This window comes from Cyanistes caeruleus, chromosome 5, assembly GCF_971803275.1.
Source record: "Cyanistes caeruleus chromosome 5, bCyaCae1.hap1.1, whole genome shotgun sequence".
In the NCBI taxonomy this organism is placed as follows: Eukaryota; Metazoa; Chordata; class Aves; order Passeriformes; family Paridae; genus Cyanistes; species Cyanistes caeruleus.
In genome coordinates this window covers 25,059,804-25,066,102 of record NC_141705.1, presented here as the reverse complement: position 1 = coordinate 25,066,102, position 6,299 = coordinate 25,059,804, and positions in this window count along the sequence as shown.

Sequence of the window (6,299 nt, the reverse complement as noted above, 5' to 3'; positions counted from 1 at the left end):
ATTTATAAATCTTTACAGAGGCCTGAAGGTGCAACCTTTAATTTCTTTTCAGGTTCAGACATTGTCTTACAGCTTTGAAATGGCTACTTCTGCTGCCTAAAAGATTTTAAACAAATTTGCTGGCTCCCTAGATAAGTCCACTGCTGTTTTGAAGCACATTGTTCCCGTGTCCATGTCCATGTCCATGTCAAACTGTTATCTGTTATTAGAGTAATAGGAGAAAATGGAAAAAAATAGTTGCAAATTTTGGAAGCTGTCACATTCATGCCATCATTAATTTTGATTTATTTACTTCTATTTCAGAAGCATCTCTGTAAATGGTAGGAAGGAGATGTCAGAAAAAATGTCAGGTCCTATAAAAAAAAAAGAGAAGATAATTAAACAGGAGGAAGGAGATGAAAACAGCAATTTAAATGCCAGTACAAGTGACAAGCTTGTTAACCTGCACAGTCCATGACAAATAAGAACAATTGAGATGGGTGTAGCAGTGGAGGTGGAAGAAACTCAATCACGTTTTAAGCAAAAATAGAGAGAATAAATCTTTACACCTGCAAGTAATACAGGAGCTCTTCTGTGCTCTGTCAACCAGTGTTAGTGCAGTACTCATGTGCACCCTTGGATGAAATATTTCAGACAGCAGTATTTAGTGGTAGTCTAATCCAGCCTTTTGGAGATGTCTTGCTTGCTTTCTTTCAGTTCTTCATTTAAATGGCTGTACTTCTTACAATGTTCAAGCTAGCTGATTGAAAACTTTCAGATATGACTACTAAACTGCTGTGAGAGAAAAATCTTTACTAGAAGGATTCCCATTAGGAGCATTTGCAAGGATGTTTCCTTCTAAACTTTAGAAGTGTCAGACAAGTATTTACTATTGCTTATAAAAAAAGTAGGACACAAGGGGAGGAAGAAGCAAAACACCTTCCTCTATCTCATTAGTAGAGGAAAGTTAAAAGTGCACCTTTTTAACTGTCTTTTTTACTGCCTTTTCAAAAAAGTCGTAAGTGAACTGAAAAAACATTTGTAAAGTGTCTGTGAATGTGGCTCTGTGAATGGTAAGGCCAAAATTTTAAGAACTATTTAACATTTAATATAAAGGTCAAGCATTAAAAAAGGTAAAATGTGCCCATATTATAGCTCAGTAGGAAGATGCTAAGGAAGATTACTGAATATGGTTTTCCATTACAAAGAAAATAAAAATTTCAGACCCAGTACTGTCCCCAACACGTTTGCCTCAATATGAGCCTTTCCATTAATTTCAATGGAAATTGGATCTATCCTCTGGATCTGGCTGCTTTAGGTCAAGCAATGATACCCATCAGTCTTAAAAACCATGATTTATTCTAAAAGCAGCCTGCAGAATGTCACCAATGAAGGATTCCTTTGTGCTCAAAATAGTGTGTCTTTTCAGATGGAAAATACAGAATTTGCAGTCAGAATCAGCATTGGACTCATGCTAGTGTTAATGCTTCTCACTTCTAAAGATGTCAGCTTTTAATTGGCCAGAGTATGCCACTGGAATGGGCAGCCAGACGCCCTAGCTGTAAGCTAGGATAACATCTGTCTTTTCAACTTGCTTTGGCAAAGGAAGCGTGCACAATTTTTTGTTATTCCAAAAGCCCTTGAAGCATGAAGAACATGAAGTTCCAGTGAACTGGAACTTCTTCCTTCCACAAATGCTGTGAATAGTTAATCTCTTTTCATATTATTTTTTCCTCTATCATTCCCTGAATATTTTTTTCCCTCTCTTTGGCAATTTTGGTGAAGTTTTTATCATAGAATCACAGAACAATCTGATTTGGAAAGGACCTTCAAGGAACATCGGATCCAGCTCTTAGCACTACACACCATCCCCAAGAGTTGCACCATGTGCCAGAGGGTTCAAACACTCAAGTTCAAACATTTCCTCAACTCTGTCAAGCTTGGTGCTGTGACCACTTCCCTGAGGAGCCAAATCCGCTGCCCAACCACCCTCTGGGGGAAGAATATTTTTTAATATCCAACACAAACCTCCCCTGACAAAAATTCAGGCAATTCCCTTGAGTCCTGTCACTGGTCACTACAGAGAGAGATCAGTGCCTGCCCCTCCTTTTCCCCTCATGAGGAAATTGTAAGTGTAATGAGGTCTCCCTTCAGTCTCCTCTTCTACAGGATGAGCAGAAGGTGACCTCAGCTGTCCCTCATATGGCTTTCCTTCAAGATTCTTCACCATCTTTGCGGCCCTCCATTGGTGCTGTCTAATAGTTTAATGCCTTTCTTACACCGTGGCACCCCGAACTGCCCCCAGGACCCGAGGTGAGACTGTGTCACTGCAGAGCAGAGTGGGACAATCCCCTCCTTTGCCTGGCTGGCCATGCTGTGCCTGATGCCCCTCAGCTGCCCCCTCAGTTCGCCCTCCTGGCTGCCAGGGCACTGCTGGCTCACATTCAACTCAGTGTTGAGCAGGACCCCCAGGTCCCTTTCCACAGCACTGCTCTCCAGCCTCTCATTCCCCAGTCTGTCTGTAGATCCAGCGTTGCCCCATCCCAGGTGCAGAATCCAGCACCTTCCCTTGTTGAACTTCCTGTGGTTGGTGATTGCCCAGTCCTCTAATTTACTGAGGTCCCCCTGCAGGTACTTTCTGCCTTCAAAGGGAATCTACAGCTCTCTCTTTTCTGTCTTTGCATTTGCTCTAGTATCCCTTCCTGTCCTGTATCCAGGTCATTTATGAACATGTTGAAGAGGACAGGGTTTGCCAAACCCCACTAGAGACAGTCTTCATCCTTACATTATTTAAATTTTAAAATTAAAATTTTAATAAAGTTGAGAATGCTCTTTACTCCACAAACGATGCTGGCATGCACATCTGACATACTGAAATTACCATTCAAGCAAGCTGTTTGTATATTTTTGTGTTTGAGATGCTTTAAAACCACACAGTATTAGCTGGCTTCTAACATTTACAGCTGAATAGAAATAGTGAAGTGATAAATGGAACTTAATTCAAAAGCAGAATGCAGATGGCTCTTCAGCAAAGACCAGCCTAATGTTGGTGAGTTTTTATAACACAGGATAAACAGAAGGGTTGAAGAGAGCAGAGGAGAACAAGGTGAGATGGTCAGACGTGCAACAAACACAAAGAAAAGAAATTGTAAGGGAGCATGGAAAAGAGCAACTAGTTGCACTGAGGTAGAAAATTCCACCCAAAATGCTGGAAGTCCTGATCACTTCCAAAAGATATATTGGGATGTGTTTTAGCTGCTTATCACCCTCCCCGCTTCAGCACTGGCTGGTTTCAACATTGACTACCTGCATTGTAAAGGAGCAGTGGCCCCTCTAAAACCGAGAGATCAAGAACAAATCCCTGAGCGAACAGGGATGGCCAGAAAAGCCCTTCACCCTTCTTCCAGCATAATTTGGATGCTATCCAGACCTTGTGAAGGTCATTTTCTATACTCTGTGTTTCACTTAAGGACTAAAAGTGGGAACAAACACCATGTACTTCCCTCTGAGCCGAGCTGGGGTGCTTCAGGTGCAGCAATACCTTTGAAATGTAGACCTCCAGAAGCAACCAAGGACAGTGTTCTTTATGGTATAATGTTATTATATGTGACATGTCTTTGACAGACCTCTTTTATGTGCTTTTAGCCTATGGCAATATGTTATGGAGAGAAGAATTCACTGACATATCCAGGAAAAGTAACCCAATGCATAAAAAATTGAAATGACAAGGTTGACAAGGTTATTTTGTAGCTTTTGTTGCATTATGATAATAACTTACAAATTGGAATGCTGTATCTAAAATTTCTTAGGATAAGCAATGCCTTTTTCTCCCATATTCTCTTCTGTACTTTTCAATATTTACTTTAGAATCTTTCTCCTCTTCTCCCAGTGGAGTAAAAGGAAACATTTTGTAGTTTTTTCACTAAGTACTCCTCTCTGCAGTGTTGCATTTTGTGTCCTCTGTTAGTGTTGTTGGGTTTTTTTGTTTGGTTTAGTTCTTAGATTGCTTATTTGTTTATGTTACCATCGTGCCTTCTAAATCCAGGAAGGGAAAGTACCAGAGCAGGAACTTCTAGGACTATTTCTCTAGCAAGAAAGGTTCTTTGGTTTTGTGTGTACCTACACACTCCCCCTCCTGCGAAGCCCATTGCAGTCTCTACTGTGCTTTCTCTTTCTTCCCTTTCTTCAGTCAGTCTTTCCTAAATAATACTTGAGTAAAAATAGAGGCATACATGATCAGATCCTTCCCTAACTAGATTTAATAAGTGAAGAGGGTGTGTGACCCCTTGAAGATGTTCACAATTGTGATTAGATCTTTGCTTTTTTATTCTTAATAGGAACTTCCTTTTTTCTCCCCTTTCTTTTTCTCTGTTTGTTTGTTTATCTTTAATAGACTATATAAAACCTTAAAATGGATCAGCCTAAATAAAACCACTATGAATAGATATTATTCACGGAATTCTATGGGCCGTTTAAATCAGCTTGCTTAAAATGTTGCAAAATATTTAAAGTAAGAAGTTACTAGGGAAAAAAAAATCAATCTCTGAAATCACATACACAGAACCATAGGCTTCAAGGATCTATTGGTTCCTTTTATTTTTTTTAACAATATGAAAAATATCTTCCATGTAACACAATATGGAACTTGCTAACTCATAACAAGCTTTTGAAGCTCTAACACATATGCCATATCTCTCTTGTGCCTGTAACATTTTGTAAACAACTGTGTTTGATGTTTGCTGTTGCTTCTTTGATCTTGTAAAATCCACCACAGAGATATGAATATGTTCAACAAAATCTGTGAATATTTGTTTTCTAGCTATGGCAGTCACATTGTATCATTAGGAATTTGCTTCCCCACTAATGATGCATCATTTCAAGTGATGCATCCTCGATAATGGAAAAAAATTCACTTATGAGAGGTTTTGCAGTTCAGAGGTAAGATCAATGATTGCTCAAGGCATCATGAAACAGCTGTACAATGCAACTGCACACACAAAGAAAACAAACTGGAAGGATTATTTTAAATAAAACTATAAAAAGTCTTGATCACTGTCAGAAAAATCTATATCTGTTTCAGAACAATCTGCATTCTTCTTCTGTGAAAAATAGACAACACAATGTATATGTACTAAAATATCGATAGCTGAAAATATTTCATACTCCCTTTTTGTACTCACATATGGTGTGTCTTAACTCTTAGTCAGTAAAGGAATTTTCTTTATACAAGATGGTTTTCTAACCTAAGTGTGTTAGGTTTTTGTTTTCCAAACATCCACTACTGGTATAAATGATAACTGTAGTAAAAACCTGTGGAAATTCACCTTTCTGTTATGCTTAGGGTTGTACATGTAGATAATGCTCTGAAGGAGGAGGGAAGCGTGCTGGCTGTTCAGCCTAACTGTGGCAATTATGCAGGCTGTGTGACCTCCCTCAGAAACCTCGAACAGCCTGAAATCTCTGCAGGAGTTCGTGTTTCCCACAGCCTGCTGAGGAGCTGATGGGAGGCAACCAGAGAGGGGAAGTGAGGATGGAGCAATAAGAGGAAGACTATGGGAAGCAATCAGCACATTGCTCTTCCTGGACTTGTGGAGATATCAGGGTCTCTCTGGCAGGAATTGTAACTGGAATTCATGGAATGATTTCTTTTGACTTAGCAAGGACTGTTAACACTGCGTGCCTGTGTAGCACACTGTACTATTTAAGGCTAGAGAAATTTCAAGTACTAGATACAATGTTAGAAAGGCAAAAGTGATAAAATGATAAGTACATTTCAGCATAGTCTCCAAATGGAAGCTTAATTATAGATATATATTTCTTAACCTGATTTTCATTAATTCTTTCTATTTAGAAGATAGATTTATATTCAAATATTAGTTTTCAATAAATAGCATATTTTTAGTCCTATCAAGCAGGAAAGTTTGATCCAATCCTTCTTAGATTAAATTCTGAATGATTCTTTTGAAATCTCTTGTTTGTTGCAAATAGAACAACTATACTTCTCTATATTAAGGTTATGCTTGAGGCACCTTACTTAATTTTGTTGCAATTGTCCAGTGCTGAACAATGTTTTACAAAAAAAAAAAAAAAAAATAAAATTGGTGGGTTAGTGACAAAAATCTTCCATGTTTTTTTCAAAAACATGATGTGTTTGAACCTTCTCATTTGAGTATTGTCCAGATGCTTTGTCTAGTTTGAATGGTTTCTGCAATACTGCACTGGGAGCATTGGTGATTTTATGTGAAGTAATTATTGAAAAAGAGTTCTATGTGACTCTTCTGTGCAGCAAAGATTAGTTTGAAGTAAACAATGGAGACATG